The 13492-nt window shown below is 45.1% G+C and overlaps 1 protein-coding gene across 13 annotated transcripts in view; it reads left to right on the top strand.

Annotated features, from left to right (window-relative positions):
- GRIP1 (glutamate receptor interacting protein 1) overlaps positions 1 to 13492 on the top strand; it is a gene marked incomplete at its 5' end in the record, with an annotated part of 570261 nt that overhangs the window by 551338 nt on the left and 5431 nt on the right. The gene's annotated exons all lie outside the window — the stretch shown is intronic.

The raw sequence follows: 13492 nt of genomic DNA, 5'->3' as shown, positions 1-13492 counted from the left end.
CAGGTTGAAAGGAATTAACAGGTCTCCACTCCCTTTTCCTAGAAGGATTCCCTAACTAGCCTGGGAAATAGCTGTTTGGTTTGTAGCTGACAGAATATGATAAAGTGGGGAAAGATACCGTCATGAGTTATTCCTTTATTTTACCATGCATCCATCTGTGGACACATAGACTGTGAGTACTGTGTATGCATCCCCTCAGAAGATGGGGAAATTAGAGACCAGTGGTAAGACATCTAGGAAACAGTGGGGGGACACTGGGATCAGTACAGTAATGGCAGCCGGCCTGGGCAGCTCTGGAGTGCAGAAGGTGGCTGTAAAGGAAATGGGAAAGCCTTCCTAAACATAGGAGGTGGAGGGTGGAGAGGCACCTCAAGCACAGAAAGAAGCATATACAAAAGAAACACCATGGTGTATTTCAGGAGTAAAATTATTCTCATATGACCTTAATGCGACTTCTTTGCATTAAGAGAGTTTCAGAAAAGCAAAGATGCTTCAGACATTGAGCCACCATTACACAGGTTAGCTTGCTTGTTTGTCCTGGATACATCTGCGTGGTAACACCCAATCCTACCTCACAGATTGACTTCTACCATCATGTCATAAGAAATTTTATGGCTATTAAATTGCAAAGGCTACATGGTCAATGTTAATTCTTAGCCGTGCAAAGAAGAAACCAGTCCTCCTAAGTTCCTTGGTTGGGGGGTGGGGATAACCGCTGCCTGCCCCCTCCTCTCAGTTTCTACCCAGGTTGAGAAAAGCAGGCTTGTTTACCTCCTCTCTTTTAGCCTCAAAGAGAAATGATACCATCGTGTACAGGGTACCAACTGAATCCTGTCTGCTGCATATTTCAGCCCTCACAATAGACACTTTTAGTAGTCACTTACTATCATTTATAAGATAAGATAATATTCAGTATGACATTGTCTCTTTGTTGTCATTCTTCTTTCTGGAATGAAGCTACTTCCTCAAAGACTTATGACCTACGAACATAAACGCCTTGTCTCCCTATGCTTCCTGAATGGAAAGTATCCAACAAAAATAATGACACTAAGCTACATGTGGATATTGTTTAAACTGAAAAAAATATTAGTTGGGCTCTGCTGAAATACAGACCTTATTAAAAAGGAAGACTATCTCATACTTAAATCTAACCGATGTCAGCAGGTAGACCAGTTGGCACATTTGTGCACCCGTGTGAATTGGCAGTTCATAAGATCATGGGTACAAACAGGTCACCACAGCCTGATAAATGTCATATTGCTTTCCTCCCACCTCTTCAGTCATTTCCCCTAAATATGGTTCTAAGTACATTTCTCCTGTAGCTTTACTATCTTCCAAACTGATTCCCAACAAAATGAGGTTCTCAGAAACTAAGTGGTGCTCTAGGATCAAAGCCTCCTAAAGCGTTTGGTTAAGATGGAGCCTGTGGTCACTTCGGCATGCTTCGGAGTCCTATGGGAAGCATCTGAGAATATCTCACATACCTTCAGCTGAATTTGGTTACCCTGATAGGCCATCAATGTGTTTGTTGCTTAGCACACTTCAGGGGTTGAGAAGGAAATGGTCATTAACAAAATTACTGGCCTCCCCTTTGACCATGCCTGGAGTCTCAGGTGTTTTTGTCTTTGGGCATCTGACATGGTGGGAAAGCATGCTGACATGTTTAGTTCATGTTCATTGCTGTGATGGAATGTCTGATGGACTCGGGTTGTAGAAAGAAAGATTTAGCTTTGTTCATGGATTCAGAGCATGCAGCCCATTTCAATGTGGCATGTCTGAGAAGTTCTCTTTATATCTTGGACCAGAAAGCAGAGAACCATTCTGGAACTGAAAGCTCCTTAAAACCCATTCCCACCAACCAGCTTTCTCTAGCTAGGCACCACTTTCAAAAGTTTCCACAGCCTCCCAACATACCACCAACACTTGGGGTCAATCATTTGTGGTCTGTGTTTTGGGCTCCAGCTGTGGTTTCACGTTCTCTGCTTAGGGGTCTGGATGCTACTGCACACTGGGCTGGAAGGATGAATTGGAGACTAGAATGTCCTGGCTGAGAGTGAATGCTGGGGGCAAGAGAGTTGGAGTGGTGTTTTTCCGAGGATCTTAGTGTTACAGCTCTTTTAGGTAAAGGTCTTCCTTCTCTGACAATCTTCAATCAAACAGCTCTCTCAGACAATCTTAGCTTGTGTATATTTGTTTGTCGCGGTGGATTTGTATGCATACACTTTAGTCAGGGTGAATCAAAGGTTATATAGTTTGAGTAAGGGAATGAGAATATCTAGAATGAAAAAAAGTCATTGGCTGAAGGCTAAGGTACTAAGATGCCTCATTAGCATTGGTAGGCATTCCAAGAATCTCAGGAGCAAGACTACATTCCTCAGATGAGGTCTAAGAACCCCCCCCCATACACACACACCCCAGAGAAGTGGAAGCCCTCCTGACAAAGTGAGTTCACTATTTTGCACCAAGGGCTGATTTGCTGCTAAGGGCTGTCAAGTTTAGCAGCAAGATTTCCTGACAAATCATTCAACTAGTCATGTCGTGGGGGAACATTACATATTTAAATCATAACATTGATAGAATAGAGTTATCTTCCCTCTGATCATGCCTGCTTGTCATTAAGCCTTTGTCATAAATTAGTGGTGTCATGAAATGGGCTACAGAAGTAGAAAAGCTAAAGATATTCAAATTAGAGTACCAGGCAGAGTCCTAACAAAGGTGGATTTTTTGGTCCCCAAAAGGTTACAGTAGAGGATTTTCTACTATGCAGTACATCAGAGATCAGAGTAACCATGGTAGGTGACATCAATGTCTCTAAGCATGCTTGCTGTTACTTTTCTGTTTCAGTCTTTCTGGTGGTTGTTTGCCACTGGACCCATTCATATCCAGGTTATTCTTTTAATTAGAAGTTGAATCAAGAGAGGATGAATGGATGAAAATGAATGAGAACTTCATGTCATTGTAAGAAACACAAGGAAAGTAAAAATCTCAAGCCCTCTACCTCCTGGGGGCAGGCCACTAACCTCACCTCATACAGAAGAAAATGTTAGCTTGTCTGTTAGTTTCTTGACTGCTGCAGTGGTCAATTGTGAGGGGAATAAGAGATGCCTAGGATCTTAATAACACACCTCTGGGTGTTTCAAAGACATCTTCACCAATTACGTAATAACAGCTCTGGCTTAAATGATGCTGTAATCCATTCGTAGGTTCAAACTGTGAATAGGTTACTGGGAGGTGGTAGGACTGTGGACGGGGAAGCTAGTTAAGTGAAAGAGACCTGTCATTGAGGAGCACATCTTGACATTTCTTTTTCTTTTGAGACAGATTCTTGCATAGCCCAGGATGGCCTCAGACTCATCATATAGCCTTAGATATCTGACCTTCCTGGATTCTACCCTATGAATGTTTGAAATACAAGTGTGTGTCAGCATTCCTGGTTTTCTCTCTGGTGCTAGGTACCAGACTGAGGGCTTCATGCAATGCTAGGCAACCACACTACCAAACTGGACTCATCACCAGCCATGTGTCCACTTTGTATGCCCTGTATCTAGTCTCTGGCAATCATGATGTTCAGCCTCATTGTAGACTCAGAATCAGCACGGTCCCAAAGACTCCACTGGTAGAAACTGACACAGGAAATTGAACTTCGTCCTGTCTCAATCTGTTCTCTTTTTCATTGTTTCCTCCCTTCTTCCTACCTACATTCTCCTCCCCCTCCCCTCCTTCAGTCCCTTGGGAAAGTCTGAGCTCTAAATGGTCTATTATTCATCCACTATGCCTCGTTGCTCTTAGGTTCTTCTCCCGCTTAACTATACATTGTCCACATTCATTGAGGAAGGCTGGCTCATTCGCTGCCATTCCCAGCATTTAGGAGAAAGAAGACCTATGGTCTCACTTCCTTTCCTGGGTCTGTGCAGGGGAATAAACCAGAGCTGGAGTGATTTGGTACTCAGTGTGATGATGTGGCAAACAGTGGTGCTGGGTCTACCATGGACTCCTGTTTCTCCATCTTTCTCAATGCCAGTGACAACTCCTCAGTTTAGTACATGCTGCCTTCCTATCTATGAATGAATCCAAAGTTTCCAGCAGAGTATACACTGACATTCTTGCTGGTTTTTGTTTCTTAAGTACCAAACTGCATTGAACTAATTCCAAGAGTTACTAATAGACCTCAGACCACAGTTTGAAGAGTTGAAAACTTGATAGTTGTTTAGGCTATGGATGAGAGATGACCATCACCGTGGAGTGCTTGGGTCTCTGTGTTTTTGGGGACCCTGGGCCAGGGACACCTGCATTTTAACAACACTGTTGGTGAATCCTCTTGAGGTCTAAAGATTGAGAATCACGGACAGAAGTCTTATTCTGTTTTAATGTAATCACAGACACAGAATGGTAGATGAGAGAGAAGGGAGGCTACACTTAGGGCCCTGGAGCTTCCGTATTTTATCTTTAAAATGAGTCCTGTTTCCTGCCGTAACTTATCACAAGGTCCTTCTCTTTGAAGATAAGGGACTTTCGATCTTAGCTATGCTTCATTGGTAACGGTCCTTCCCCTTTGGAATATTAAGCATCCTTTGGTGGCCATTTGATCTATTTCTGTGATGAATCACAGCTTCCCTTCCATGTTCACCTGCAGACACACACACACACACACACACACACACACACACACACACACACACACACACACAGCTCTTTAGCAAGAAGGCAAGTTCCTGAATTTAGCCCTGTTGAACTTGACAGTCTCTGGTGCCGTACGGTACATGATTTCCAACAGAATTAAGCATCGAACTTAAGGCATGTAGCTATTTGTTTATGTCTTTTGACAGAAGGATTCTTAAAATAATTTTCCAGGGTTGTTTTGTTTTGTTTTTAATTTACTTAAGGCTTTCAGGACACCAGAACTTTTGAGTCACTCCTAGGACACTCCGGAGCCTCAGCTTTCGCCCCCCCCCCCCCGGGCAAGATCACTGTATATTTGCAGCCTGGGAGTTTTGTCAGAAGAGAGCTATCGAGGTGAAGCCGCTCTACTCCTCGGACTGAGTACTGCAGCCAACACACCAGATTCTTTTGTAAACTTGCCCCCTAGTTAGGAATAGACATGGCCCTAGGAGGAAAATGGAGCTGCAAACATCTCATTCTCACACATGCCTCTTTCTTCACTAAATATCTGAGGTCTCCAGGGCAGATTTGAGGAGTCTGCATGCCAGCCACAAACCTCCAAACTGTAGGCGCAGGACTGCCTGTGGTGGAAATTACTGGAAGCTAAAAGCAGCCCAGTCGGGGTGTGAACTTGGATTGTTATCTAAAGCTCTGCTTTGCTGGGCTCCTTTTTCTTCAGAAGTAGAGAGAATGTGGGTCTGGGTTTCCAGGCTTCAAAGAGAGGGGGCCGGGCCACCTGCTATGGTGGGGGGGGTGGGGGGCTCCCAGCGCACACTTTCCTGAGACTCTACTGTATCTCCATAAGACCTGGAGTGAGCAAGGACAGACAGTAAAGCCAGGAGACTGTTCACTCAGAAATGGAGGCTCTCTGAATGTCACTGTGTCAGCCTGGCAGCCGGATTATCCCTTGTGACGCCAAGGGCAGACAACAGTCTGAACACTGTCGGGGGAACATTGATTAGGGTGACAAGGAACAGAGTTTGGGTTGCACATTCCAATTAAGCAATGTCCCCGGCAATCCTTTTAAAAAATATTTTACTTCAGTGACATAAGATGACAGTAATGACAAAGCTCGTTTAAAGAGCAATCAAGAGGCATCTTTATCAATCGGTGGCATGAGGGGTCTCAGATGACATCACCATGTCTTTGGCATGCTGTCTATTCCAAAGGGTGACTCAGAAGTCCCCTGCAGTTTTGCCAGGAAGAGCCCATTTTGTATCTTGTCCCGTTTTGTGAACTTTTCACCTCTCCAGTCTGAGGAAGGTCCGTACGTCAAGAGGAGCTGATATCCTCCATCTCATATGACCTCCAGTGGTCCTGGGAGACAAGATTTCCAGCTGCTGTGCCTTGTAGCTACTGTTGGTGCTCTTTATACCTTCTGTTATGGCTCCGACTCCCTGATGTCCGTATGTCTCTGCTATGATTGATTTGTAGGTCGTGGAGTTTGATATCATTCATAGAGTGTCCCTTTAGCATGCTGGGCTCTCTGAAGGTCATCCTGCTTCTCCGGTGTCCTCGTGCTCGGGGACTTCCCTCTGTACAGCTTTGCCCCATCTCTTGTCCAGCAGTATTGTGGTCCTTAAAGGCTTATCAGTATTTCTCTCTTTTAAGATGGGATTTGGTGATCCTTCCTTGTCTGAGGCACTGGCATTGCCAGTTTCCGGGAATCTGTCTACAGTGAGGAAATAAAATCAAGACGATGGGTGCTTTGTTCAGTAGGACCCTGTTCAGTTCCAACCTGTCACCTCCCCCATGAATGACAGCAACCTTAGGCTCTAATTCTCACAGGCTCTGTATCAGTGGACATATGCCTCTGACAAAAGCTGACAATCCAGTCCCTGAATCAAAGAGGCCCATGGGGTTCTAGCAGGAATATGACATCTTTAATCTGAAGAGGAATTAGAAGAGGTTCAGAGATAGAGAAGCCAGGATGGAGTGTTGGGAGAACTAGGGAGCAGAGGTTGAGTGTGGAGTGCCAATGCCATGAGGTAACATCAGGCAGTTCTGAGAAAAGACACCAGGAATAGGCACTCATGCTCAGAGCCAGCCAGCTTCTAAGCCAGCTGCTCAGAAACAGCAGAGGCAAAAAGAAAGGTTGGAGCGGTTGGAGCCCATTACTAGGTGAGTGTCAGCTCCCGTGGCTGGAGTCGAACTCTCCGTTTGTCTGTCCGTTTGTCTGTGAAATCACTGCATTATTCAGGTGCTTGAGGTGAATTAGGAAAGCAGTTGTCAATATGCCACAGTTCCTCAGCGACCGCCCTCCCTTGGCCAGGACTAAGTTCTCCAGGACAAGGTCAGCCTGGAGCCAACACTTGGAGTCAGCGTCTTGCTTGGATCCTGATCTCACAGCTCAGCCCTCAGTGCCACAGGATGCCGGGGAACAGCAGGAGGCAATGTCAGAAGCAGCTGGCCTTTTTCCTCCTCAGCCAAAGTGGAAGGAGCAGCTGCCTTTCTGACCCAATTTGTTTGTAAACCTGGAAGCTTCAAGGGACATAAACAAGATCTGCTTCCTCTTGGGCTGAAGAGCTGCCCGGGAAGATGGAGTCTTATTTTTTATTTTATTATTTTCTTTTTCTCCAAGATCTACAAGTAAGGTAGGACCATCCTCGAATCTGGCATTGCTTGAAATGCCTTACTTAAAGTAACACAGCTCCCCAATAATGTCTGCCAGGAGTAATCCCAAGTGCCTCCTGGCTTCCAAGGAAATCAGCATCATTGCTGGAAACAAATGGCTGAGCTATAAGGAGGCTGTCGGGGCTTAGAAACTGCTTCCAGGGTGCCTGTCATTTACTGTGACTTTCCAAAGGCGCTGTACTTAGTTGCTCTTGAAGGGGAATAAATTGGCTCTGGTGAAAGTATCAGTTGACTTTCGGGTCCCTACCTGCGATATAGTTCAGACAAGCAGACAGTCTAGCTTAAAAACGTAAACCAGATCTGAACCTGAATCTCAGTGGCCTTGCTACCCGCTGCCATAGTTCTTGCTCTGGCTTTAGACTTTGAAGCAACTGTGTGAAGTCGCAGAATTGGGCCGATCTCCATTGAACTGTATCTATCCCCATTCACGGCTTTGTTTAGGCTCCTTTGGAATGGAAAAACCTTGCAACTGTGTCAATGCCTCAATTTCCCCCTGACACCTCTCCTGAATAGAGATTCTACAAGATAGACTGTGTCTACACGGGCTAGAAGAGAAGGCAAAACCAGCTTCAAGAGGGCCATCTTCAAACAGCAGGATTTTGTGTGATGTTCCAGGAGACCACAAGAGGGCGCAAAGGAGAAGCAACACAGCAAACATGATACATGATTCATCTTCAGTTTGTTGGGGCGTGGAAAATAAATAAAGGCTGCCTAGCCAGCGAGAAGATTCTATATCCAAACAGAAATCATGATTTGGTAGAAGACACCCAGCAAATGAGGTCAGATATTCCAGGATTGAATCCTGGCGTGTTTGCATTAGATCAAAACAAGTCATCCCATCAACTTCTTTAAGGCTCTGTGACCTTATTAGAAGAAAGATGATTTTCTTGTACAGAATTGTTGGAAGAGCAGAGGCAGTCACATGAGAGAAAGTGCATGGATAAGGCTGTGTGTGGAGGATATGTGACTAAAGCCTCAAAATCCCTAGAAATGTGGGGGGCCCAGGAATAAATCAGAAGTTAGCACTAGCAACCCTCGGGCAAGCAGAGCTGCATGGTGTGAGTTACTGTGGCTATTTTGAGAGCACCAGACTGTGTTTCCCATTAGTATATTATAAATTTATGGGGCCTTTTCTATAGATCTCAAATAATTAACTTCATCTGTGTTAATTTATGACTCGTAAGCAATTTCCGAGGAAAGGATACAGATGGCTGTTGAAATTCAGTATCTTCTGACCTCAGGATGTCTTCCCACAGAAACCTTTATTTCTGTCTCAGAGCAGTTAGCTGCCACTCGCCCTGAACAGTTTACCATCAAGATATGTCATATGTAAAGCCGGGAAAAGGAAAAGGCCTTAGCCAGTAACAAAGACTCAGAGGCTTATAAGCAAACCCATCTTCAATGTTCTAGTTAACTGGTTGACACTGGCAGTTTTGGGTGTTAATAGTTGTTTATCCTTTAGCCTGTTGCTGTGAAGAGACACTGTGACCATGGCAACTTGACAGAGGAAAGCTTTTGATTGGGACTTGGTTGCTTGCAGTCTCAGAAGTCCAATGTCAAGTCAGGACTATGGCAGCACACCGACAGACATGGCGCTGGACAAACAGTTGAGACCTCTGCATCTGGATCCACAGGCGGCAGGAAGAGAGAGACTCTGGAGATTTTTGAAACCTCAAAGCCTATCCCCAACGACATACTTCCTGCAACAAAGCCACACCTCCTCCAACAAGGCCACACCTCCTCCAACAAGGCCACACCTCCTCCAACAAGGCCACACCTCCTCCAACAAAGCCACACCCCCTTCAACAAGGCCAGACCTCCTCCTCATCCTTTCAAATAGCGCCACTCCCTGGTGACAAAGTATTCAAATCTATGAGTCTTGGGGGGCCTTTCTCAACCAAACCTCCGCAAGCCCCTCCCAGGTTCTGTCCTATAGAGCAGAAAACTAAGAGTCACAAGCCAACCAAGTGAAGAACAATCTCACAAGTCTCGGTGCATTCTCCAAATGCAAGGGTTCTGGTTGACGGTGTTGGAAAACAAGGGTCGGCTGTAAGACTAAAGAGGACTTCCTGATTCCCCTCGTGAGTTTAGGCTTGCCTCATTCGGAGTACCTCAGGATAGATGCTGATTTCCTTACTCAGCCAACCAAGGAACCCAAAGTGATGATGTTCAGTGTAGCAAGTTGCAAGTAACCTAGGGCTAAAAAGCACACACTGCTGGTTAGGAGCTGGGGCTATCCTTCCCTCCACGGAGGATGTGGCTCAAACAAAGAAAAGTGAGTAGAAGATAAAATACCCACAGAGCCACATAGGCAACTCAAGAACAGATCTTACATCAGTCAATAGGCCCCACGGATGCCAGTCTACCAGCGGTCTATCCACAGGTTGCCTTCTCCCCCTTCCCCGCCTCCTTTTTCTCCTCTTGAGAATTAAATGTAGAAACTTCCCTTCTAGTCAAGAACTGGGGTAGGGGACAGAAGCCGATTCCAGAAGGGGGACATCAGTAAATATTCAAGGTGCATTTGTGATAACTTGTACTGGAAAACACAGTCAGTACAAATGGGTCCTGGGGAAAGGATCACAGGTTAACATGAGAAACACCGCACCTTTTCGAAAACGTGAATGCGTTCAAGCATCTGAAAGAATACCAGAAATCACTTGAACTCAATGATTATGGGAAGCTCCAAAGGGCCAAGTAATTTTCTTTTCTGAAATTGAATTAGCATCCGTTCTGCCTTTCCTGTATGAACCGCGTTAGTCAGGCAACGCTAATTGAAGAACAAATTCCGTTTTTACAAAGTAATTCAGGCTAATAAGAAGAGTGACAGGGCCGGGCAGGAGAAGGCTATTCTTTGCAACCTCAATGATGGTACATTCTCTCAATTGATCATTGATGAGGGAGGGCCTGGGCTCCATAAGAAAGGGAGCAGAACAGGGAACAAGGGAGTAGCAGCCTTGCTCTCTGCTTTGGAGCCAGGCTCTAGGCCCCTGACTTTGGTTCCTGTCTTGGATTCCCTCAATCATGGTTATGATGGTTTGTATATGCTCGGCCAGGAAGTGGCACTGTTAGATGGTGTGGCCCTGTTGGAGCAGGTGTGGCCTTGTTAGAGTAGATGTGTCACTGTGGGTGTGGGCTTTAAGATCCTCATCCAACTGCCTGGAAGTCAGTATTCTGTTAGCAGCCTTCAGATGAAGAGGTAGAACTCTCAGATCCTCCAGCACTATGCCTGCTCCCTGCTCCCACCTTGATGATAATGAACTGAACCTCTGAACCTGTAAGCCAGCCCCAATTAAGTGTTGTCCTTATAAGAGTTGCCTTGGTCATGGTGTCTGTTCACAGCAGTAAAACCCTAACTAAGATAATAGTCTATAACTTGTAATGCAAATCAACCATCAGATCAACTGTGAGGGTATTGATGTGCTTGTGGATAGCATTTGATGCTCCCCTTTGGGCATCCTCAGGGTCTTGGAATGAAGTTACCCCTGGATTAGGTGGCTACTATAAGTCAGTAGCACTAGGGAGCAGGGATGGGCATATGCACCAGACAAGAGGAAATACAGAGCCTAACACAGGAGGCGGTGAATGGCCCTTTTTGGGATCCCGCTAATTTAATAAGCTTTCCTGAGCTGAGAAAGACGATTCAGTGGGTAAAGTAGTGGCCATGCAAATATGAGGAACTGAGTTCCAATCTAAAGCCAAGTATGGTAATTTCCCCCTATTCTTACAGAGAGGTGGGTAACAGAAGTATCCCTGGAAGCTCATGGGTCAGGTATCCTCATAAATGCAACATCAACTTGATCTCAGAAACAAGGCAGGACCAGGTAGATGAGAGCTATGGAGCAATCAAGTCCTCTGATGTGCACTTGTGCCCTGGGGCGTCACATCCATGGTCTCACGGAGAAGTGTGTACATACACACCAACATGCATTAAAAACTTTTTTGAGACAATGGGGGAAATTACAAACTAGGTAGGATGCTGGAAAACAAGTAATGAAGGCCAGTTGTATAGGTGAATTAATAGCAGTCAGGGGTCTATAAAACCTGCCCTATAGCTACCCCCTATGTGTGCACCATCTAAAGATCTATCGCAGGAATAGTGTTTATTCATAGTGATTGGCACCTGCATGCTTCATGTAGTAATTTACATGCTTCTGAGGGTACTGTTACAACAATTTGATACATGTGTTCCATGTGTCATGATCAAATCAAGATAACTAAGCATTGTTCTCACCTCCAACTTTATTTCTAGGTGAGGAGGGTCGTCAGAGTCTTCCAATTCTTTTGAAATGAGCTGTACATTGTTGTAGATTCTCTCTACTCCACAGAACTCCAGAAGTCATTGCCCCTGCCTATTTCTCATTCATTTATGTCTTGGTTACTGATTGTTGATTTCAGACCTCAGCTGTTGTGTCTGGTACAAGAATAAACATAGCACTGTGCATATTTTATTAGATAATTTCATTTTCTTTGGAAAGCCAGCATTAGGATTGTAGGGTAACTGAGAGTTGTAGACGCAATGCCAGGGGCTTCTTCATCTTTTTTACTCCCAAGTAATGATAGGGCATCTCTATGCCTCTAGCCCATTTTAGTTCTCGAATATATATCATGGAGACCTAGTAAATTTATTCACAAGCTACAGGCACTGTGCTGGTCAGATACTCATCTATTCTAATGCTCTGTGGCCACAGCTTTCCAGCCACTTTACCTGATTTCTTCCCCTGGCTCATTCTGTTCCCTGTGTCTCCTCATGGCTCTCCTGATGATCTGCCTGTGGCCTCCTGGTCTTTATCCTCCTCCTTTTCTCTCTTCTCTGCCCCTCTCTTTTTGCTTGGGATTCCCTGATTGGGGTCAGAAGTCCCGCCTTCTTCTCTTCTGCCCAGCTATAGGCTGAATCAACTCTTCATTAACCAATCAGGTGATGGAAAGGAACTTACACACATCATGGATACAGGAGATGCTCCAGATATCATGACAGCGTCAATGTCCAGACTACAACCAGATAGATCTCTGAGCACAGCAATCAGCATCTGAATGCACAGTGGACAAACCCATCCCACAACACAGAGTTCTACTTTCAGGTTTTGAGGAACTTTCCTAGTGACGTCTACAGTAGCTTAAGTGATTTACATCCCCCCCAACAATGTGCATGATGGGCTCCCCTTTTCTGCACATCCCTGACATCATTTCTTTCCATCTTTGGACCTTTCTAATTGGGGGTTATGTCTCACCCTGCCTTTAATTTGCATCGCCCGGGACTGGTGATGTTGTTCAGTCTTTCCAATGCTTGTTAGCCACATCTTAACTTGAGAACTGTCAGTTCAGAAGAAAATGACAGGCTCCTTAGAGTCAGATACCAATGTCTGGTATTTGTCTAAAAATACTATCCCAAGGAATTAAAAAAGAAAGTGACTGAAGTCAATGTAGCTTGTGACAGTTGCTGCCACTGAGTGACGGATGTAGAGAGGCTTAAGGCTCTGGCATCTTTGCCTCACTTGAAGGTATTTTTTTATTGTTGTGATAGAATAATGCTTCTCCCCTATCCATCCTCCCTCCAAGCCCTCCCCTTTCTCCCTCATGGCCTCTTTCATTAGTTGGCATTTTCTGCAGAAAGAGCTAAGGAAGATGGAGACAGAGATATACAGATATAGATATTCTTGTTTCTGGGTTGGTTGGTTGGCTGGCTGTCTGGCTTGTTTGCTTTGACATGAGGTTTCTCCGTGTAGCCCTAGCTGTCTTGGAGTTCTCTCTGTAGAACAGGCCTCACACTCACAGAGGTACGCCAGCCTCTGCCTTCCAAGTGACTTGATTAAAGGTGTGTACCATCACCACGTATATATCTTAATTCTTATATATTCTTAAATATAACCTACTCTATATAATGTTACTCGTGTGTGTGCTTTCGTGGGCAGCCAATTGCTGTACTCTCCCCTGGGGGAGGCCACCTTTTGCCACCCCAGCTCTCCTCAGTTGCTGGTGGTTCTTACTGTAGAGTTGAGGCCTCGTAGGCTTTTCCAAACCCACTTTGTCATGCCCACATAATGTCATCAATGTGACTGCCCAGATGTGAGCTGATATTTTACTGTTTTAAAAACTGTTCTTTCCGGGCTTGAGGAGGTGGCTTACTGGGTAAGAGTACTCGAGGCTTTTCCCTAGGATCCAAGTTCAAGTCCCAGCACCCACATAGCAGCTCACAACCATC

This window comes from Micromys minutus (assembly GCF_963924665.1).
Source record: "Micromys minutus genome assembly, chromosome: 22".
Taxonomy (NCBI): domain Eukaryota; kingdom Metazoa; phylum Chordata; class Mammalia; order Rodentia; family Muridae; genus Micromys; species Micromys minutus.
The sequence above is the reverse complement of the archived record's forward strand: the minus strand, read 5'-3'. Positions and strand labels throughout refer to the sequence as shown.